A 24,708-nucleotide genomic window follows, 5' to 3' on the forward strand; every position below is an offset into this window, starting at 1 on the left:
TATGCTTTGATACCTTAATTTGTCTTACTTTACTGAGAGGTGGATTCACAATTTGGACAACCTGCTTAACTATCTATCACAAATGGCTGCCAGCATATTTACTGCTCTTCGCCCCTCTATTAAGAGCTACCTCACTGCAGAAAGCTTTTCAATATTGGAGTCCTTGCTGTTTGCTGTCCTCTCAATTACCACGTGTTCATAAATGGAAATACAGATCCTCAAAGAACAAGTCATGTTTGAGGAGAAAGTAGTTAGGAGACAGAACTATTTCTATATAACTAATGAAAGGTCCTTAGTTAAATAACGAGTTGAAATTTTGGTTCCAGAGGTTTTCAGTGCCCTTTTCGGTGTGCCCTCTCCTATCTCCATTTTGGTTCCCCACAGTGGTATGAGTAAAGTCAGAGTTTCATCATGAAGGTCAAAACCTAATGTTCTTATTTCATATTGCAGTGCTGAAGCAAGAAAAACAAAATATTATTTGGAATTAGAGTCATAGAGTCATACAGCATGGAAACAGACCCTTCGGTCCAACTAGTCCATGCCAACCAGATATCCCAACCCAATCTAGTCCCACCTGCCAGCACCCGGCCCATATCCCTCCAAACCCTCCCTATTCATATACCCATCCAAATGCCTCTTGAATGTTGCAATTGTACCAGCCTCCACCACATCTTCTGGCAGCTCATTCCATACACGTACCACCTCTGCATAAAAAAAGTTGCCCCTTAGGTCTCTCTTGTATCTTTCTGCTCTCACCCTAAACCCTATGCCCTCTAGTTCTGGAGTCCCCGACCCCAGGGAAAAGACTTTGCCTATTTATCCTATCCATACTCCTCATAATTTTGTAAACCTCTATAAGGTCACCCCTCAGCCTCCGATACTCCAGGGAAAACAGCCCCAGCCTGTTCAGCCTCTCCCTGTAGCTCAAATCCTCCAACCCTGGTAACATCCTTGTAAATCTTTTCTGAACCCTTTCAAGTTTCACAGCATCTTTCCGATAGGAAGGAGACCAGAATTGCACGCAATATTCCAACAGTGGCCTAACCAATGTCCTGTACAGCCGCAACATGACCTCCCAACTCCTGTACTCAATACTCTGACCAATAAAGGAAAGCATACCAAACGCCTTCTTCACTATCCTATCTACCTGCAACTCCACTTTCAAGGAGCTATGAACCAAGGTCTCTTTGTGCAGCAACACTCCCTAGGACCTTACCATTAAGTGTATAAGTCCTGCTAAGATTTGCTTTCCCAAAATGCAGCACCTCCCATTTGTCTGAATTAAACTCCATCTGCTACTTCTCAGCCCATTGGCCCATCTGGTCCAGATCCTGTTGTAATCTGAGGTAACCCTCTTCGCTGTCCTCTACACCAATTTTGGTGTCATCTGCAAACTTACTAGCTGTACCTCTTATGCTCGCATCCAAATCATTTATGTAAATGACAAAAAGTAGAGGGCCCAGCACTGATCCTTGTGGCACCCCACTGGTCATGTGCCTCCAGTCTGAAAAACAACCCTCCACCACCACCCTCTGTCTTCTACCTTTGAGCCAGTTCTGTATCCAAATGGCTAGTTCTCCCTGTATTCCATGAGATCTAACCTTGCTAATCATTCTCCCATGGGGAACCTTGTCAAACGCCTTACTGAAGTCCATATAGATCACATCTACTGCTCTGCCCTCATCAATCTTCTTTGTTACTTCTTCAAAAAACTCCAAACTTCCACAAACCAACAAATTATATTGATTCCTGAAACATTGCAAAGAAAACCCTTGCAAATCTAGACACATTTAAACCATTAAACTTGACACTAATTCACCAGGTGGCTCTGTCAGAAACAAATGCTTCATAGTATATTATCAATGGGTTCATCCAGACCACTGAATTAATTGATTGATTGATTGACTGATGTATTGTCATATGTACCTAAGTACAATGAAAAGCTTTGTTTGTGAGCAGTACAGGCAGATCATTGTAAGCAAGGACATACAGATCATAGGGTGCTTGGACAGAGTGAGGCATACAGGCTACTCTCCACAGGAGGTGTGTGAAGCAAGATCAACATTAGCAAGATCCATATTATTTGAAGTTAGAGCGGTCCATTCAATAGTCTAATAACAGTTGCGGGTGTATGGGGAGTACAGTAGGGGGCTGAGAATGCATTGTTGAGGGTCTCCAGTCTTGAGTGTTATCATAGAGGAGATGCAGTTGTCTATCTTCACTGATTGCGTTCTGTGGGTCAAGAAGATGAGGATCCAGTTGCAGGAGGTGGAGCTGAGACCTAGGTCTTGGAGATTTGAGATCAGTCAGGAGGGGATAACAGTGATGAAGGCAGAGCTGCAGTCAACAAGCAGGAGTCTGATGTGGGTGTCCTTGTTGTCCAGGAATGAGTGCAGGGTTAGGAAAATGACATCCGCTGTGGACCTGTTATGTCAGTAGGCAAATTCCAGGGGATCAAGGCAGGCTGGGAGACTGGAGTTAATGTGAGCCATGACCAACGTCTCGAAGCACTTCATAATTACTTGAGGTCAGAGTCACTGGGTGGAAGTGTTTTCTTAGGTACTGGGTTGATGGTGGTCTTCTTGAAGCAGGTACGGATTTCAGCTTATAGGAGGGAGAGGTTGAAGATGGCGGTGAATACCTCTGCCAGTTGGTCCACACAGGATCTAAGTGCACAGCTGGGGACTCCGTCAGGGCCCATTGCCTTCTTTGGGTTGACTCCCAGGAAGCCCAATCTGATATCTGCAGCTATGGCAGTGGGCACAGATATGTTCAGGCTGTCACAGCAGAAGATACCATGCTGTTGGCTTTCTGCTCAAACTGAGCATAGAAAGGATGGAGCACATCAGGGAGGGATGCCTTATTTTGTATCCTACAATGTTGTTTAGGCCTTGCCACAGGTAGGGGAAGTCATATTGTTGGTTTGGGCTTCTGACTTGGTCCAGTACCACCCCTTGGCATCCCTGATGGTTTTGTGGAGGTCATATCTGGATTTTCTGTCTAGGTGTGGGTCATCAGACTTGAATGCTGCATGCTTGGTCTTCATAAGGGAATGGATTTCCTGGTTCATCCAACGTTTTTGGTTGGGAACACCCAGATTGACTTCTTTAGTACACAACCCTCCATGCATTTGCTAATGAAGTCTGTGACAGTGGTGGCATACTTGTCTAGGTTTTCTGCCGAGTATTCAAACACAGTCTCCAGTCCACCAATTCCAAGCTGTGCCAGAGATGGTCTTTCACTGCCTCGGACCAGCATTGATTTTCTTTCTGTGAAGGATCCTCCTGTTTCAACTTCTGTTTGTAAGCTGGGAGAGGAATATGGCGCTGTGATGTGATTTTCCGAAGTCTGGGCAGGGGAGATGGAGCGGTAGGTGTTTTTGATGATTATGCAGCAGTGGTCAAGGATGTTTGATCCTCTAATGGGGCAGGAGATGTGTTGGTGGTACTTTGGTAGCACCCTCTTGAGATTGGCCTGGTTGAAGTCACCAAACATGATGAATGAGGCCTCGGGGAATGTCATTTCCAAAGCATTTGTTGCCGCGTAAACTTCATCCAGGCCATTCTTTACATCCATCTGATGTGGTATGTAGACTGCTTTTAGGATGGCAGAGATGAACTGATGTGGCAGGAAGTAGGCACGATAATTGGCTCTTCTAGGTCCAGGGAGCAGTAGCTTGCCAGGGTCACCACGTCTGAGCACCAGGTGTCGTTCAGGACTACCCCACTGCCCTTTGCCTTACCTGAGGACACCATGCAGTCTGTGTGATGTATGGAGAATGCCTCAGCTTGCAAGGCACAGTCAGGTATGGCAGGAGTAAACCAAGTGTCTGTGAAACAGAGCACGCAGCAGTCATTATTCTACCTGGACCTTAAGGTATTTTCTCATTATTGAGTTCTGAAGAAGGGTCTTAATAGACACAAAAGATTAACTCTGGTTTTCTCTCCACAGATGCTGCCAGACCTATTGGGTTTCTCCAGTTATTTTTATTTTCATTTCAAATTTCCAGCATCCACAATACTTTCATCCTAATTATTAAAGTTCTCCCCCAATCCATCTTTCAGACTGGTCAGTCTCTGAACAGTGGAGAGGACATGTTTGGGTCACCAGTCAAAGCAACTATGTTAGTCGCAGAAAGACATTGTGGAAATTGAAAGTTCTGTTACTCCTACTCCAAACACAGTCCCAGGCCTTCATCTCACCCTCCCAAAATCCCATGGTACTGCTACTCCACATCCAAGTGTGAAATGTCACCACTTTAAATCTTAGTAAAAAAAATACTTAGAAGGACATTGAAAATTACATTGATTTAAATCAAACCTGAATTCAGTGTCCTTCCTAACATTTGGTAGTATTGGCCAGCATGATTGTATAAGTGTCTCCACATAATTGTTTCCAAGTATTATTTTTATATATGAATCTAATTGTAATAAGCTAATCCTTTCATTGTCTGGATCTGGATGAACACACATAAAAGCAAAATGAAGACTAATTAAGGTAGTTACGTGACAGCTAATTTGTCAAACCCAGCAGCACAGTTCACAGATAAATGCTAATATTTGAAAGTCAAATTAAAGTTGAAAAGGGTTGTAATAACAGTTAATTAACTCTTGGTTTGTGTTTCTTCCACATACGAAATGGTGAACTAACTGAAATGTTGCTCAGTCCGTCCTTAACATTTCTTACCAGAGAGATAAAATTCAAAGCTCTGAGAAAAACCTTTGATGTCAATATTCTCTCCAGATTAGACATTATTTTAGGATCCCTTTGTTTAAAAATTCATTTTTATTATCCCTGCATGAAATGCATGGCAATTCCCCAAATAACTAACCATCAGGGCAATTAACATTTTCGATCGACACCACATTCCTGATAATTAATACAGACTTTGTACCTCCCCTGTGATGGCTGCAAAGGTTGGATGTTTTTCAGAGCAACTGTTCATTTAAGGGATCAGCTTCACTCTAATGAAAATGGATTGTGAAACTTTAATGAACAAGACTGCACTGTCACAATAATAAAGACTTGAAACAAAACCAAGTCTGACCTAACAAGCAGTTGACTAACTTGTGTGGAAACATCAAACCAATTAGATTTTATGTTGAATATTTACACTGGTAAATATTCTTCTTTCCTGAAGAAGGGCTTATGCCCGAAACGTCGATTCTCCTGTTCCTTTGATGCTGCCTGACCTGCTGCGCTTTTCCAGCAACACATTTTTAAGCTATTTACACTGGTCTATCAAGAACAAGATGCGAATGCAGAATCTGGATAATAGTTTTTTAAAATCCATTAGTTAACTCAAGTAAATACAGTCTAATGTTATACTTGAGGATTTGGGTGACTAATTTGCAGAGAAGAATGATTCATAATTGTTGAGAATACGTCAGCTTTCACTTGTTTGAGAATTTCTGTGGTAATGTTCCACTTCCTCATGATGTGCATTTTTTCCAAAGACTTCTTGCCAGTGACAGTTTGTTCCATTCGTCAAAAATTCAAATGTGCAGTTTTATGCTTTGTTCACAGTTTCTGAAGCTCAGCTCTGTCCATCATTTCTCTTTACTGCACTGTGTTAATGCCAGTCCAACCAGGATTTCATTCCAGCTAGATTCAGTGTTACTCTCCTTCCATGCTGGACAGGTTGATTAGATGGCACATGCACTGTTTGTTTTTTTTTAAGAAAAGCCTTACAAAACAGGAAGATGTCTGTCTATATCCTTGGCCAAGTTAAATGATTTGACCAGCATTCCAGGCTGGGAGGAGGGTGGAGTGGAGGGGCGGGGAAACAGAAATCAGACAAGATTTCTGCTCATTACCATTAGCTCATGCCTTCATAGAAAGCATGCATATGTAAAACAGATGTACTTTGATCACCTCTCTGGTAAAAGTTACTTGTCGAGGTTCATGTCAGAAAAATAAACGTTTGGGTAAAATCGCACTGAGCATTCAACAGCATTGGAAAAGTACCCCAGTGCTAGTCCGTATATTTTGGTAGGCAGACAAGAACATTTGAAGAAAAATTAACAACAACATTTATCAAGAGCATTGAATGCAGTTAGCATTCCAAATCACTTATCCAGAAGCATTATTTGAGAACATCTGACACTTAGACTCAGTGATCTTTAAACAAGAGACTAAAGAACGGTCAAAGAAATAGAATCTAAGACATTTTATAAAGGAGGAGTGAAAGGGTGAGATGTTATGGGAGAGTTTTAATAAAAAGTGCTTTCAATTTATGACAGATTCATCAATTATTAAGAATATCAGTGAATTGAAACTAACTGTTGCCTGCCTAATCAGGCCAATCTTCTAAAAAGCATCAAATAGACCACAATAATATTTTTAGACTCTCAATATTGTAACTACAAACAACTTTCCTTCAGTGACCAAATGTCAATGCATGATAGACATGTTTTATTTGGCTTATACTGGGAGGCATTGTATGACACACTACTTGTTTTACAACATGTGCTCTCCGTCAAAAAAATCGAAATCAGCACATGATCTCCTGCAAGACAATGTTTCATACAGCTGCTTTTGAAAAGGAAAAATTGATTCTGGATCAATAGTGCTGTTGTTACTTCCATTTATCACAATTCTACAAATGTAACTCATATTAAAAAGGTTTAGTGGTTTTATTCAATGAAAGGCCACTGGCAGACTGTTTTCCAGGACAGAAGAAACAGTGTGGATAATTACAGATTATTAAAACTTTAGTCTTGCTGACATATTTAGATTACTGAATAAATAGATAAGCATTTCTTTTGTATTCACTCATGGCTGGGCCAGCAGGAATTGCCTGTAACTAGTTGCCCTTGAGAAGGTGGTGGTGAGCTGCCTTCTTGAACTGCTGCAGTCCATGTGCTGCAGGTAGACCCACAATGCCATAGGAGGGGGAATTCCAGGATCGGGATCCAGCAATAGTGAAGGAATGGCGATACATTTTGTAGCAGCCTCCTGGCAGTTAAGACACAGAGATTGTTAACTTGGCTAAACAGCAAGGGATGCTGGTTACATTGGCCAAGTAAAATGCTGACATAAACAAAAACCACACACCAGACACAATGCAAACACATCAGCCAGATGCTAATGACACTAGTATAATGTAAAAGGTTAACAATTATCCTGGGCAGACTTACCCCAATAACATATCCACCAACCAGCCCAGACCGAAGGGCACTGGGTCCCACTACACAAAGAAAATAACAGTAGCATTCCACCCAAATGATTGACTTTGTTTCAAACTATTAAATAATATCTCCCTGATTGGTCAGAACTATAGAAAGTTCCAGAAAACCACCTAAAAAGATATAAAAACAGGGTGTATCTGCAAACCTCGCTCTTGGAACCGCTCTAGAATAATCTGAGGCCTTCTGAGAAGACCAGCATGGCAACAGCACAGACCAGCTGACCATCCAAAGAGAGAGAGGAAGAAAGCAACTTCATAGACCCAAAGGCAAAGCCAGAGAGAGAGTGACTATGTTAGTCTACAACAGGCTCAGGAAGCATTGTAAACTCAAGGGACCAAATAGGATTAGACATAGTATGTTTAGTAATAAAGGTTATTGTAACTTCATTCCTAACAAAGTTGGGACTGTTTTTCTTTGGTACCAGCCTGAGTTCATATTGATTTGACCGCATTGGTATTGTGTGACACCTGTGCAAATTCATTCATAACTTTCTAGGAGTTATCTAACTTGTTTAAGGTTGAACAAGTCAACAATTTCCAAGTCAGGATGGTGAGTGGCTTGGAGGGGAACTTAACCCTTGGAGAGGTGACATTCCCATATATCTGCCACCCTTGTCCTCTTAGGTTAGGAAGGTTCTATCTTAGGAGTCTTGGTGAATTTCTGCTATGCATCCTGTAGGTGGTATGCACGAATGCTACTGAGTGTTGGTGATGGAGTGACTCAATATTTGTGGATGTGGTGCCAATCAAGATTTGTCCTGGGTGACGTCTAACTTGGAGCTAGACTTATCTAAGCAAATGGGAATTATTCCATCACACTCCTAACATGTATTTGTAGATGGTGGACAGACTTTGGGGAGTCAACAGGAGTTACGCAGGATTGATTTGCACTTGTAGCCATTGTATTTACATGGCAAGTCCAGTTCAGTTTTTTGTCAATGATAACTCCCATGAGGTTGATAGTCTGGAATTCATAGATGATAACACCATTGAAAATCAAGAGATGATGATTAGATTGTCTCTTATTGCAGATAGTCATTGTCTGGCATTTGAATGACGTGAATATTACTTTTAAGCCCAAGTCTGGATATTTCCCAGGTCTTGCTGCATTTGAACATGGACTGGTTCAGTATCTTAGGAGTCAAGAATGGTGCTGAACAATGTGCAATCATTGGCAAACAGTTCCCCTTTTGTCCTTATTATCAAAGGAATTTAAGAGGGTAAAGCTGTGAAAGCTCAGAAGGAACATTATACTTGATACTATAAATAGATATCTTTATGGAATCCTATGCAATCTCTGCTTGCACCCTCATATGATTTTTGAATGTATTTTTGTCAGATGACAAACAGATGCAAAGACAAAATGCTCTATTAATCAGCCAGAGGAGGGGAATGTTTGATGAGCTTTGATCTGAATGCACACCATTGGCATTAAACTGTTCAGACCAGTTGAAAATTTCAAAGTTCTAATTTCCCTTTAAATCTGTGTTGATATCTACGCTGTCTCCACACCATGGGCAGAATCTGCTCGGCCTACAGGAGTTGAAGTAGAAGCTTAAAATGAGGTTAGTTATCCTCAGGATCAATACTTGATGCTTTAGTGTGTCTTCCCATCTCAGATGCAATTCTCACAGCTTCAGGCAGGTAAGCCGACATGCAACCTGCATGATTGGTTAAACTGAGCAAGATGCATGAAGCTGTGAGATAGGGATTGAGGAACCCTAGTTCTGCACTACTTTGTGCATAATCAAAGGGATGAACAATTGAGATGATCTCTGAGAGTTTTTCCCATACCCTTGCTTCAAACTCTCATGGCTCCCCACAACCTGCCACAAGGCGTAAGACATCCACTGAACTCAGAAAATTCCACCCAATGTTTCTTTTCTCTCTCCATCACTCCCATAAGATTATACAACCACCTTTTCTGCTAAAAGATTCCCACCAGTCTTCTTGATACTCCTCCTCACCATTACAGCCACAGACTTAATCAAAATCTCTCAAATGTTTCTTACAGAAAATGCTGGACTCCTTTTTCTTTATTCTGTACCTTTCTCTTCTTCTCTGTTAGGCCAATGTCTGATGTTAGGGGCTTGGGTTCCCAAGGTACTGGCTTAACTTTTCTGCTCACCAAACACCCATTCATCACGTAGACATAAGATGGTGAGTGTCAAATGGCGGTTTGAACTTTGAGGAATATTACAGTTGAACTTGTCTTTATCCTTACATCACAAACACACAATAGAATGAGCACCTCTGAACTCCAGTTAGTGTTTTTCTTCCTCAATAGCTTAAGAGCATTGTAACCAATTATAACATGCTAACTAAACCTTGTACTTGTCTTGCTTGGCGGCATTATAGAGGGTAACCATGCAAAGGCATGTTTCAGAGATAATTATCCGCAACCACAATGTCTGTGTCCCAAGGATTTGAACTTGACAATGCCTGAAGAAATCTTTCAGTTCTAAATTCAAAATATAATTCAAGAATGTGCTAAAAGCACTACAAAAGGTAAATATGAAACAAAATAACATGCTTAGTACAAGACCTGAAGCTATACTAATCATATTAGAATATGAAAAGTTTAATTGCTTTGCTTATGATTTTTGTGGAGATGTCAATCCAGTTATTTAAGTGGGATAACAGCTCCATTAAAATAGAGGACAAAGCATTTTATACAAACAGGTTAAGCATTCAAATGCTAATACTGCACAATTTCAAGGTCAAATAATTTAATACAGAAGACAGATGTAATTTAGAGTATAATATTTTTGTGCAGGCTTAATGCATAGAGGCCATTCACCCTCTTGTGGATAAAGCTTAGCAATACAGTCTGGATCACAAAATGATGTTTCATTTAAAAAACAAAATGAGTACTTACCTCAGTAATTTTGGCCTGTTTATAAGCATCTCAAAAAATATTGCAATTACTTGCAAACATGTTGAGAACAAAGGCATTATGGCTCTACAAATTTGAAAAGAAATTGGATATATCAGACAGATGCTCACATTTGTAACTCAGCAAATGGAGAAAACATAAGCACATAGGTATATCAGTTAAAAGACACAGCTACATTTAAATAGGAAAGGACCATGCTCCTGATTATAGTTGTAAGTAAACAATTTTTGTTCTTTTCTCAGTTTAATACAGGCTTAAACACAGAAATGTTAATCTTTACAACATTTTTATTTGTATTTTAAATAAGTTATACGTTTGCAAATGTACTTTTGGAATTAAAGTGTTTTCATATTTGTAATTTAAACTTTACATTCCATTGACAAACAGCAGGAAATAAATCTTACTTTATTTTAAAAATAATTATTAGAAACATGCATTACCTTGCACTTGCTTTTGGCTAAAATGGATACTGTTGTGCAGATGCTGATATCTCCTGTAATTAAATCTTGCTTTACCTAGTGTGTGTCAGGTTCAAAGAACTGATTATAACACTTGCATACTGATACATTAAGCTTTACAGTAAAGCACTCCTATACAAATTTAATGAAAGTTACATTTCCTTTCTTCACTCCCTTGAATTATCAATGTAATATTTTTGTCAATGCACAAAGTGAAAAATAAAATGCAAATTTCAGTTGTAAAACTAACCATAACCGAGTATATATTGTAGAGAATGTTAAGAGACTGGCTTGAAATCAGAAGTGTATTTTTACTGTAATGCACGGTAATGGGAAAACACAATGGAAGAAAGTGTAAATGCAGAGAAATGGAAAGTAGACATAATATAATGCAACATTGTAGCTTGGGAGGTTTAAAACCATCATTCAAACCCTGAGAAAATATTACAGTCTTGAAATCACTCCCAGTTATTATTTATAATATCTACTCATTTCAACTTTATGTGGAAGTTTGAGAAATTTAGAACCTATTTTTGCACTGGCAGCAGCCATCAGTGCCAAGGTAAACTGTCTGTGTGGGCAACAAAGAATTAGTGCTCAGCAAGGCTGGTTTATTGAAGAATAGAGGGAAGATTTAACTTGCCTCTTTAACCCACATTTCCCCTTCCCAATGACAACAAACAAGGGCAAAGGGGTGGAATGGGAGGCCACATGCAGAATAGGAAGGGTGGGAGGGTGGTGCTGTTGCTGGTGGTTAAAACATCCTTCCCAACGCTTCTGGTTTTAAGAGAGTTTGGCTGGGGTCAAGCAGCTAACCAGCTCTTCAGAGGCTGCCCCCTGACTTAGATGTGATTTTGGGGCTGCTTTGCTCAAATGTTAACTGTGTTTCAAATGTAATCCATGTGGGTCATATTTTCCAAGTCCTGAGAAACCTAGCAGCTGACGTGAGGCAAGAATTAATGAATCCATCAGCTATTTACCTGCTTTCCCGCAATGCTGCTTCCCCCTCCCCCACCATCGCATTGTTAATCTGCTTCCCATTTCTTGTGATCTTGCTGTCAAGCTAAACAAGATCTTCCAAACAGCACTTCAGCCCCCCTTCACCAGTCTATCAGCCTAACTGATATACCTAAGTCACCCCAACCCCACCTCAAGTCTATCTGGCCTGGTTCTAACTTCGACCATAAGATAGAGGAGCAGAACAAGCAGGTTCAGCCCATCAAGTCTGCTCCACCTTTCAATCACGGCTGCTGTGTTTCTCGTACCCATTCTCCAGACTTCTCCCCGTCACCTTTGATCCCCTTACTACTCAAGTACTTATCTGTCTCTGTCTCAAAGACATTTAATGACTTAGCCGCTACAGCCTTCTGTGACAATGAGTTCTACAGATTCACCACCGCTAGCTGAAGAAATTCCTCATCTCAGTTCTAAAGGGTCATCCCTTCACTGTGAGGCTGTGCCCTCAGGTCTTAGTCTCTCCTACTAGTGGAAATGTTTTCTCCACACCACCACTTTCAAGGGCTCTCAGTATTCTATGAGTTTCAACTGGATCACCCCCCTCCCCTCCGTCCCTCCCCTCTGCGCCCCCCCATCCTTCTGAACTCCATTGACAACAGACCCAAAGTCCTTAATCATTCCTTAAATGACAAGCTCTTCATCCCCGGGATTATTCTTGTAAATCTCCTCTAGATTCTTTCCAATGTCAGTACATCCTTTCTTAGATATGGGGTTCAAAATTGCTGACAATTTTCCAAGTGTGGTCTGACCAGAGCCTTATACAGCCTCACCATTACATTACCGCTCTTATATTCCAGTCCTCTCAAAATAAATGGTAACATTGCATTTGCCATCCTAACTGCCAACTGAACCTGCATGTTAACCTTAAGTGAATCTTGAACTAGGACTCCTAAATTTCTTTGTGCTTCAGATTTCCAAAGCCTTTTCTCATTTAGAAAATAACCTATACCTCTATCCTTCTTACTAATGTGTGTAACCTCACACTTTCGCTCATTGTGTTCCATCTCTCTTTTTTTTTGCCCATTTTCCTAACGTGTCCAGTTCCTCCTGCAGCCTCCCTACTTCCTCAACACAATCTGTCCCTCCATCTATCTTTGTGTCACCTGCAAACTTAGCAACAATGCCCTCAGTTTCTTCAACCAGATCATTAGTGTATAATGTGAAGAGTTGTGGTTCCAATACTGACCCCTATGGAACTCCATTCGTCACCAGTGCCATTCTGAAAAGATACCTTTGTCCCTACCCTCTGCCTTCTGCCAGTTAGCTAATCTTCTATGCTTGCCAGTATCTTGCCCATAGCATCATGGGCTCTTGTCTTATTTAGCATTCTCCTGTGTGGCACATTGTCAAAGGTCTTTTTGAAAATCCAAATAGATCATGTCCACTGGCTCTCTTTCATCTAATTTGCCTGTACTTCCTCAACAAGCTCTAACAGATTGGTTAGGCATGGTCTCCACTTGGCAGAGCCATGCTGACTCAGCCCTATCTTACAATGCATTTCCAAGTATTCCTCAGTCTCATCCTTAATAATGGATGCTAAAATCTTACTGACTGAGGTTAGGCTAACCAGCCAAAAGTTTCCCAAATTTGAACCCCTTCCCAACTTCTGCATAGATTTTCCATGAGAGATTGTACATCTCTCTTCCACCTTCTTACCCTAAATAATAGGGCCATTGGGTAATTGATAATAAAATCTGAAATCCATATAGAGTGGTTTAGCCTCAGCATAAACCTCCCCAATTCTTAGACATAATCCTGTTATAAGTCAAAAAAGTGTGGCACTGGAAAAGCAGAGCAGGTCAGGCAACATCCGAAGAACAAGAGAATCGATGTTTCGGGCATAAGCCCTGCATCAGAAATGTTCTGATGAAAGGCTCATGCCCGAAACATCGACTCTCCTGCTCCTCGGATGCCAGCTGTCCTGCTGTGCTTTTTCAGCTCCACACGTTTTGACTCTGACTCTCGAGTATTTGCGATCCTCACTTTCTCCATATTTCTGTCATAAAATAATCACTAATAAATCCATAAGGAATTCAAAAGAAACATCTTTACTTAAAGCGTGGATAGAACATGAAATGTGTTACCATAAGGGATAATTGAGGTGAATAGCACAAATAGCATAAGTAGCAAAGGAATGGAAGTTTAAGCTGATAGAGTTAGATGGAGAAGATCATTTGGAACACCAATACTACTGGGCCCAATCACCAATGGATGGAGCTCCGAGGTGACAGATTATAGGTCAAACGTCTTTAACAAAAATGATGACATTTTACCATTACAGACCAGTTGCAAAATGATCTGAAACAGAGAATGCAGGGGTAAATGTAGGGGAATGGGTCTGGGTGGGTTGCGCTTCGGCGGGTCGGTGTGGACTTGTTGGGCCGAAGGGCCTGTTTCCACACTGTAAGTAATCTGATCTAAAAAAAAAGAGCATAAAATAAGTTTTATTTTAAATGGTAAGCCCATTACTTTACAGCATCTGAAAGCAAAACAGAATGTTAGATTTTGTTGAATTTTTTTTGCATTTCAGCTATTTCAAAATAATGTCGATAAGTATTTTGGAACTGGCAGGAAGTACTCTTTTAAAAAATAATCAGGTCAGAAACCCTTTAGGATGGAATCTTTTCTGCTCCCAAATAATGAGTGTGATGGCATGTCAATTGGGAAAATTTTGCAAGATCTGAAAAAAATAAGATTCTCAAGGTCACGAGAAATGCCAAGTTCTGCAACCAGGTTTTGAATGGCAAGGCAGGAGTCTCACTAGTGAGCCGAGGTTAATTTGTGTACATTTGTACACTTGTCTCCATCTCAGGTTATGCTCCACAGGCATTGACTACCCATAACCTCCATCCACATGAGGTGGTATCAGACACATACCAGCCTCTCCACATTTCATTGGAGACAAAAAAACTACAGATGCTGGAATCTGAGGTAGACAAGCAGGAGGCTGGGAGAGTACAGCAAGCCAGGCAGCATCAGGAGTTGGAGAAGTCAACGTTTCAGGTGTAATCCTTCTTTAGGACCCTCAAGAAGGGTTACACCTAAAACGTTCACATCTCTACCTCCTGATGCTGCCTGGTTTGGTGTGTTCTTCTAGCCTCCTGCTTACCTCCACATTTCATGGCGTATCTTTAATATGCCTACAATACACTTCTCCATTTCAATGCTGCACGTCGGTATCTTTCATTACAACACTGCTGGCAGGACACTTTGCAGCAAGCATTGCTTGATCTCTTATCACTCACTCACATCATGGCTACTTGGATGCTCAGAGCATTCTCTGCCTTGCCTTTGTGTTTTTGTATCAGAATTTAAAGGCTCACAGTACTTCTGTCTTGCCTTGCTGTTTAGTGCATATACAAAGCCCGGCAGCTTGACATAGCTGTTAAGAGTGATCAGTCAAGGAGTAGACGTGTTGCTGTGTGGCAGCATTCTACATCAATGTTACGCCTATACCATGTACCATTAGCTTGTGCGGCAAAGACACAATCAAATGGCCATGTCACAGTCTATTGGGAGTAGTCCCGAATCAGATCAAAGGAGATACCTTCAGTCAGAGGGAATCAGTTCACTAAGTCCAGGACATATTCAAATATCATTCCAGAGGCTTAGACATAGTCAGCAGTGCCACTTCAACCATTCCAGGGATTTTCAGTTAGTCATTCATGGAGCTGCGCAAAGATCATTTGTAACTATAATTCAGGTGACTCTCTGTGTGGAGTTTGCACATTCTCCCTGTGTCTTCGTGGGTTTCCTGCGGGTGCACCGGTTTCCTCCGGGTGCACCGGTTTCCTCACACAATCAAAAAACGTGCAGGTTAGGTGAATTGGCCACGCTAAATTACCCGTAGTTTAGGTGAAGGGGTAATTGTAGGGGAATGGGTTTCGGTGGGTTGCGCTTCGGCAGATTGGTGTGGACTTGTTGGGCCAAAGGGCCTGTTTCCACACTAAGTAATCTAATCTAATCAAATCTTATTCAACAGAAGGAACTGTATTGAATTATCAAACTGTTAAGCTGCACTTGCTGTTAAGGTTATACCAGGGATGCTGGCTCCAGCAGCTTTAAAACATTTACAGTCACTGAAAGGTCAATTCACGCAACTCAATTCATTGAATGATGGTCACAGAGAGGTTCTGCTTGTATGGCTTCGGCTGATAGTGCTGAAGGTGCTGTTCTATCTGAAGAATGCCCTCGTTTCCTTACTCAGAACAATACTGCAGCTCTCACTGATCCCCATCCCATCGCCCTGTTGTACCCTCTTGTTGTTTGGAGCAGAGAGTCCGAGGACCAAGTGGCATCCTGTCAGGTCGGTATCAATACCACATTCGATACTCCCTTGTTGAATCCTTACAAAATGTCATGCTCACAGTAGTGTATTGGAAAGGACAGCTGTTGTTCAGACAAAGTTAGAACATTGTGTGATGCTAAAGATGGTTACTCTCTTGACCTTCATTCTTGTAGCTGCAGTTAAAATGACTTTCTCTCACACAGGTGATGAAGAAAAGCAAACAGAAATTTACACATGCGTATTTAAAACAAACGCTCAATGTGCCACCTATCTGCTACCATCAGATTATTTTCTTCCTTTCCCTCCCTCCATGTCTAACTGCTGTCCAAATCTACTGTTGAGAGAAGGAAGCTGTTGGCTTTGGACCTCAGGGTGTGCACCCCAGGAGCATTAATGGTTGGAGGGCCCTGGCATGCTGAGTGCGTCTGCCCAGATGCAGGTTCTCCCCCCTTGGCTTGAACTGAAATAGAGTTGAAAAGGTTGGAGATGGAGGGCCTGGCCAACTCTGCAGTGTCCCTACAGTAAACTCCTGGCTGGTCTGTATGTGGGTCCACCTCTGACTGGATGCCTACAGGCACTAGCCCTGTCTCGTTGTGAGGATGAGGCACCTGGAATGAGGTCAAGGTCTCTTGTCGCACTATTGCTTCTCATTGGTGTTGATCACCAATGGCTAGAGTGATGGAGTCCAAGCCTGTGTGCATATCTGTCAGGCACTGAATGGGCTGGACATAGCTTTCCATGAAAGTTGCCGACTTGTCCATTGAGACAGTCAGTCACTTGCACACCTGAGGCAGCATGGTACAAATATCATTGATGATATCCTCCAACCTTTGGTCTTCTAGCCCAATGACTCTAATAAACCTGCCTGCTCCTGTATCTGCCAGTTTGATGTTATTAATTGTTGACATTATGGGGCCCATTCCTACCAGGGACTGAGCAGATGCATGGTCTCAAACAGTCCCCTAAATACCAGCATCCTGGGAATTTCTTGCTTGACCAGCTACAGAAATATAACAATGATATGCAGACCAAAATGACCAATCTAATTAAGGTGTCAGATTTGAGCTGGTGGAGAATGGAGGAAAATCCTTCGAGGTGGAGGAGGAGAAGATGTCATGTGAGGTTACTGTCTTGAGGACAGAGTCTTTGCAGCCGACACTAGTACCTACAGAAGTTACAAAACAGGGGTAGATATTCAGGCGTGTTAAGAATACATTCTCAGTGACAGCAATGGACAATGAACCTTATATGTTTGCCTGCGCAAGGAGGTCTCGAAATCACCACCTAAGCTGTCTCTGTCCTCCTATTGAAAAGATGTTGTGAAATTTGAAAGGGTTCAGAAAAGATTTACAAGGATGTTACCAGGGTTGGAGGATTTGAGCTACAGGGAGAGGCTGAACAGGCTGGGGCTGTTTTCCCTGGACCGTCGGAGGCTAAGGGGTGACCTTAGAGAGGTTGACAAAATTATGAGGAGCATGGATAGGATAAGTAGACAAAGCCTTTTCCTGGGGTCGGGGAGTCCAGAACTAGAGGGCATAGGTTTAGGGTGAGAGCAGAAAGATATAAAAGAGACCTAAGGGGCAACTTTTTCACACAGAGGGTGGTATGTATATGAAATGAGCTGCCAGAGGATGTGGTGGAGGCATTTGGATGGGTATATGAATAGGAAGGGTTTGGAGGGATATGGGCCGGGTGCTGGCAGGTGGGACTAGATTGGGTTGGGATATCTGGTCGGCATAGACAGGTTGGACCGAAGGGTCTGTTTCCATGCTACATGTACATCTCCATGACTCTATGCTCTTAGTGGGTAAGGAGAAGCATGTTGAGCATCTTGGTTCTCTCCATCGTATGCAGACCATTTTCTCTTGGAATGAGAGAAAAGGCGGAGGGAATTGAGTGAGATGAAAGTGGATGGAACAGCTGTCACTGCCTGTGCGGGTTAGAGAAAGATAATGAGGTGTCCTAAGTGAGTAAGCAGGCAACTAGAAGCAGGTATAGTAACTTGTGTGTGTATGAGTAGAGGTGTGTACTTGTGAGTGTGGATGTATGAGTGTGTGTATGTGTGCGCGCGCATGTAGGTTGTATGTGTGCAGGGATTTATTTGTATAGGAGGTGCATGTGCGTGAGTGTGTGTGTGTAGGGTATGCTTGTGTAGCATGTGTTGTGTGTAGGCTCTGTGTGGGATGTGTGTCCAAGTGTGTATATAGGGTTGTGTTTCTGTAACATATGTGCGGGGTGTGCAGTATGTGTGTGTGTGTAGGTGTGTCTGTGTTTGTGTGTAGAGATGTATATAGGGGGTGTGTACATGTGTGTGTGTGTGTGGGGTGATGGATACAGTGTGGTGAGTGAGATTAAATGATGGAAGATGTTGTGTCCAGTAGTGACACTGGTAAACCATGAGACTTGATGGGACATGAGTGCTGTAGCAGAAATCAAGTGAGTGCGACATTCAGAATGAAGATGATGGCACTAACACTCTGGAATGCATAAATTCTTTAACCCTCTTCAACATTGCTGACCATTTCTCCAGACCATTGCACTGCACTGACCCAGGTGCCCACTTTGGATTGGTAAGATTTAATGCTATGCTGTCCTCTGGTAGACTTGAAGGAAGAGAATGGCCCTCCTTTGCATCACCCTATTCACCAGGACTTACAGGGTCTTGTTGGTGAAACAGGGAGCTAACTTCCCTTTCTCGTCATCTCCAGAGCAATTCATCTCACACAGGAACTGTGAAGGGAAACTCTAGAATGACAGTACTTGACCTGGTGCACAGCTGTGATTTAAAAATGTGACAGTAGTCCATATACTCCCACCACAAGATAACACAGTGCCATACAGCAAAGTAGTTGGGAACTATAGTGGCATGGTACATAGTTAATGAGACAAGCTGCAGAGAACAGCACCCGTTAGAGCTCACAGGTGAAACCCTCCAAATAATTCCCCAAATTTGATACTTCTTCAATTTCAAGTAAATTTCAGCTATTTAACATTACTGGTTGTATCACACTTTCGGCTAATGGAATTAGAGGCCAACATACAACAATGCTGAGCCAGTAAATAGTCTCTTGATAGTTTCAGTCTGAAACTGGAAAGCTGAAAGAAACTGCATAAAGACTGGCAGGAGATCTGAAATTCACACTGAGGGCCTCACAAGAACTTACTGAGGGAATCAATGGCTTTGTGGTATTCGCACTGAAAAGAACTATTAACCTAGAGACCCAAGAAATGTTCTGGGACACGGGATTGAGTCCTGCCAAGGCAGATGGTAAAATTTGAATTCAATTTATTTAAAAATCTGGAATTAAGAGGCTAAAGTTGACCATGAAACCATTGTTAATTCTCAGCGGAAAAAGAATGTCGAACTCACTGATATCCTTTAGAGAAGAAAACTGCCATCTTTACCTTATCTTGTCTATGTGTGACTCCAGACCCACAGCAATACAGTTGATTCTTAACTGCCTTCTGGGCATTAAATGCTGGCCTAGCCAGTGATGCCTACAACCTGTGAATTAATTTTTTTAAAAATTAAAAATCTACCACTGTCCACCAAAGGCTGACTGAAATACCAGGCAATTTCTGTTTTCAGAGTTACAAATCACACAACACCAGATTATAGTCCAACAGGTTTAACTGGGAGCACTGCTCCTTCATCATCAACCACCTGATGAAGGAGCAGCACTCTGAAAGCTAGTGCTTCCAATTAAACCTGTTGGACTATAACCTGGTGTTGTATGATTTTTAACTTTGTACATCCCACTCCAACACCGGCATCTCCAAATCTGTTTTCAGATGCTATCTTTACCTTTAAGATCATCAAAATTTAATCTACAGTGAGAAAATTAGATGGAAAGTGATGGTCCTGGTTATTATTTTAGATTACTATGTTCTAATAAAAGAGTTTTTATATGCTTCCTTATATAATTGTTTTAAAGAAGTTAAATCAAAATGCACTCACTATTTAAATATGCTCAATACAGTGCTTCTTCATATTATTGCCCTGATTATAGCTAACACCTCACAGCTAATAATAATTAGACATTTAATTTAATTGACCAACAAGTTTAAGCCATGTTGCAGTTAGAATGAGAGATATATGTATATATTATATTTTAATCCTGTCATTGTTTTGGAGCATCACTAACTGGGCACGATATTAGTTACCCTTGAGAAGGTGGTAGTGAGCTGCGTTCTTGCATCATTATAGCCCATGTGCTGTGGGCAGACCCACAATATGGCAATCCAAAATATTTAATTTCTTTGAAATATAAATGACACCAGTTTGGTACCAGAATAAAACCAATCAATGAGAGATAGCGGCATAAAATATAGGTTAAAAACATATTCAGGTAGTCGAGCACACATCCTGGCCACCTTATCACATTCTGTTCCATCTTTCTAAGCTTAAAGAAAGGAAAGTACTCCAAACCACCTTCTAACAATAAAGTAAAAGTACGAGATTAGAGCTTGTGCTGAACTGTGACAAGTCATTGGTAGTAAAGTGCTATGGGAGGACGTGCATTCATGAAAGGTGCAATATAAAAAGCTTTCTTTCTTTCTTATTTTCTATAATTCTATATGTTCAGAGCTTTATCCTGACTGAACGGATTGGTTATTAACCCTCATATGATTGCTATGGGATTCAGCCTGGTAATTCTGAGTAATTGCAAGTGAGGTGAATGGAAAAGCTGATCGTGATATGAAGTTGGCATTCAGAACGTAACATGGGTATTTTTTGAAAATACTTAATTTATGGCTGTCACGTATCTAGCTGTTGATCAGCCAACTGTTCTACTACCAAAAACTTGCTAAAATGTTAACAGGAAGCACATTAAAGATACTGACCCATTGCCACTCTTACTTCAGGATCTCACAATTAGTTTGGAATTGGTTTAAAAGTTGGGGAATTTTGTTTAATAGCCAAGGAAATCTCAGTATTGAAACTATGCTGTGTATCATACTGCCTGCCTATTTTCCAACTTTAGATGGTTTCATTCCACAACAAAACAGAAAATAAAGTGAAAAGTGGGCAGGATTGTATTGCTGCCATGCAGACACTAAGTATATAACTGCTTTCTGATATAAATTTGCAGAATATTGAAATTTGTGCTTTGTCCAATTCTCAGAGAGCCAGCCGTACCCAGTCTGGATACCCTTTTAACTGAACCATTTTGCGGCATCAGTGACAGACAGCTAAATGCCTGGCCAAATCAGCTTGGGGGTGGCCCACGAAAGGGATACCTCTCTGGTGACTTCCTAAAAAGGGAACTCAGCTCATTCAGCTGTTTTATTGGGGCCAAGTGCCAAACACATTGAAGAAAACCCACAGAACACAATACTGCCTTTATTCAGCATCCACTATTCCATATTTTTAAAACGATTTACATAAAAAAGTAGCCATGAGTGAAAATAATACAAAGCTTGCTCAGCATCTGCTTGCACCTGAGAGGAAGCTGGAGCATTTTAGTAGAAATATTTTGCTGATTTTTTTTTCCCTCCCCCCAGCCTTTCAATACCATTTTGTTAATACCTCCAATATATACTGACAAAGACCACAGTGTCTTTTTTTATGGGTTGAAAACTTTACTGGCATCTAAAAGAACAGGGTAGTTGAAGCAAAATATATAAGCCTAACGGTTTTACCAAGGGCCGGGTTCAAAGACTGTAAATTTGGTTTCACTCCAATGCAAGATGTTTGTAGAACCACACTGCAATACTGTATTTAAACTGAATGCATGGTAATACTTTGAAGAATATGCCAACATTTAAACACCTTGAAAAGGAATCTTTATTTTTAAATCTAAAGACGAAACAATTAGTTTGTTTTCAACTCACACCAGCTTATTGATGTTTCTGTTTTGGACAACACATATGCACAGATTTACACAATAAGGATTGAGCACAAAAACAGAGTCATAGAGATGTACAGCAGGGAAACAGACCCTTCAGTCAAACTCATCCATACTGACCAATTACCCTAACCTAATCTAGTCCCATTTGCCAGCACTTGGCCCATGTCCATCTAAGCCCTTCCTAATGATATACCCATCCACATGCCGTTTAAATGCTGTACCAGCATCTACCACTTCCACTGGCAGCTCATTCTATACACGTACCACCCTCTGTGTGAAAAAGTTGCCCCTTAGGTTCCATTTAAATATTTCCCCTCTCACCTTAAACCTATGCCCTCTAGTTCTGGACTCCCCCACCCCAGGGAAAAAGACCTTGTCTGTTTATCCTAACCATGTACTTGGACACCGAAATCTCTTTGCTCATCTACACTAACAAGAATCTTACCATTAGCCCAGTACTCTGCATTCCTATTACTCCTTTCAAAGTGAATCACCTCACACTTTTTCACATTAAACTCCATTTGTCACATCTCAGCCCAGCTCTGCAGCTTATCTATGTCTCTCTGTAATCTACAACATTCTTTGTCACTATCCACAACCCAACCGACCTTAGTGTCATCTGCAAATTTACTAACCAATCCTTCTTTGCCCTCATTCAGGTCATTTATATAAATAACAAATAACACTGGACCCAAAACAGATCCTTGCAGCACCCCACTAGTAATTGAACTCCAGGATGAATATTTCCCTCTACCCTCTGTCTTCTTTCAGGTAGTCAATTTCTGATACAAACAGCTAAATCACCCTCAATCCCATGCCTCCGCAATAGCCTACGGTGGGGAACCTTATCAATTGCCTTACTGAAATTCATATGCACCACATCAACTGCTTTCCCCTCAAGCACCTGTTTGATCACCTTCTCAAAGAACTCAATAAGATTTGTAAGGCACATCCTAGCCTTCACAAAACCATGCTGACTATCCCTAATCAATGTATTCCTCTCTAGATGATTATAAATCCTATCTCTTATAACTCTTTCCATGCTTTTCCCATAACCAAAAATCACACAAACCTGTTGGACTATAACCTGGTGTTATTTGGAAGCTTTAGCTTCCGGAGCGATGCTCCTTCAGCAAGCGGTTGTCCTGATGAAGCTAGTGCTTCCAAATAAACCTGTTGGACTATAATCTGGTGTTGTGTGTTTTTCAACTTTGTACACCTCAGTCCAACACCAGCATCACCAAATCATGACTACCATCGACACCACTAACAGCTGGCTCAAAGTGGAGAGGATCTCCAAGAAGAGACAACCACCTGATGAAGGAGCGGCACACCGATAGCTAGTGCTTCCAAGTAAACGTGTTGGACTATAACCTGGTGTTGTGTGATTTTTAACTTCCCACAACCGAAGTAAGGCTCACAGGTCTATAATTTCTAGGGTTGTCTCCACTTCACTTCTTGAACAAGGGAACAACATTTTCTATCCTCCAGTCTTTTTTTTTAACTTCTTCAAAAAACAGATACAATTAAACAAAATATGGATCAGTCTCTTTGGACAATTTATGAAGAGTACATCGTGGAACATTGATAATTGAACAGTTGATTCCAGAATTCCAGTGGCTTACAGAAGTCTGCTGAAATCCTTTTGTCCTGCTTCCTTTGGTTGGTGATTGGTTGGCAGTACTTAGAGCAAGTCTTGTTTCCTTTTGACTGACTTAGCTGGCTTCTCACATTCAGAGCAAGTAAATAATTTTACCTGCAATACAAAGGTGATGGTGGCTCTTTGTTTGTGATCTTCACAGTACACACACAGCTTGAACCAAGGCTAGTACACACAAACTTAAGTTTGCTGGCACATTTTCCTTCACAAGCACACAATGACTAGGGCTGCAGTTGGTTTTAAACCTTTTTTTTGTTTATATTCCTATTAGGGAAAAAAAACACACAAATACATTTGCAAGAGATGGCTTTCTGCTGAACGGGAGGAAGATAATCAGCTTTCCTGTTATCTCTTCCTCTTCAATCTCTCTCGCTCTCTTTGTTTGCTGTTTTCCTGATATTCTACAGCTGTGAGATTCTATGCTTACATACAATAAGCGTATGTTTTCTTGTCTGTTGCTGTTCACATTTAAAAGAATACATTTTGGAGTTATAAGTTAAACATTTTGATTGTACTTTGGTTCTGATTTGTCACCATAATGGAAAGGAATAACATGAATAACACCACCCAAACAGAAATAGCAATAAACCATATAAAAATCCACAGCATAATGCACACAGGCACAGTTAATGTTGAAATAAACACAAATTAACTCTAGCTGCCTGGCTGAATGTGGGAGCTTAAAATCCATAAAGTGACTGACATGCCCTGAAGTTGCCAGGATGTGATAGGTTAAAATTTAACTTACTCACTTCAGTAGGGAACCCAATTGCTCAAAACTGGCAGGGTCCTTGTCAGCGAATCAGTCCTGGTGATGTAAATCAGACCTCATTGCAATATTTACTTGGAGGCCTGAGAAGGAAGCAAATAGCCAGTTTCCTGTCAGGCCAGCACAATGCTGAACTGGATCGGTGCCAAAGAATCTCTTAAAGGGAAATATGATTTGGAGATGCTGGTGTTGGACTGAGGTGTACAAAGTTAAAAATCATACAACACCAGGTTATAGTCAAACAGGTTTAATTGGAAGCACTAGCTTTCAGAGCGCAGTTCCTTCATCAGGTGGTTGTGGAGTACACGATTGTAAGATACAGATTTACAGATTCTGTGTCTTACAATCTGATGAAGGAGCAGAACTCCGAAAGCTAGTGCTTCCAATTAAATCTGTTGGACTATAACCTGGTTTTGAGTGATTTTTAACTTTAAAAGGGAAATTATTGCCATTTCTTTTCTTCATTTTCTTGTGGAGCCAGGAAAAGGAAGACTTGTAGCAATTAAATCGCAAGTCTGAATTCAGTGAAGATGAAAGTAACTTCATGTTGTCTTGAATCTCATTTCTTCCTGACTTCAT

The 24,708-nt window shown here is 41.1% G+C and overlaps 1 long non-coding RNA gene across 1 annotated transcript in view; it reads right to left on the reverse strand.

The window, feature by feature from the left end:
• Nucleotides 1-24,205, reverse strand: part of LOC122558047 (uncharacterized) — a 148,044-nt gene extending 123,839 nt beyond the window's left edge. Inside the window, exons 1-3 of the long non-coding RNA XR_015760021.1 lie at nt 24,113-24,205; nt 10,526-10,600; nt 10,068-10,151 (exon numbers count right to left, since the gene is read on the reverse strand). This is a non-coding gene — a long non-coding RNA (uncharacterized LOC122558047). The remainder of the gene's footprint in view (nt 1-10,067; nt 10,152-10,525; nt 10,601-24,112) is intronic.
• Between the last annotated feature and the right edge of the window lie 503 nt (nt 24,206-24,708).

Source organism: Chiloscyllium plagiosum, unplaced genomic scaffold (genome assembly GCF_037043375.1).
Source record: "Chiloscyllium plagiosum isolate Xiang-an unplaced genomic scaffold, Cpla_swu_hap1 HiC_scaffold_18, whole genome shotgun sequence".
NCBI lineage: Eukaryota > Metazoa > Chordata > Chondrichthyes > Orectolobiformes > Hemiscylliidae > Chiloscyllium > Chiloscyllium plagiosum.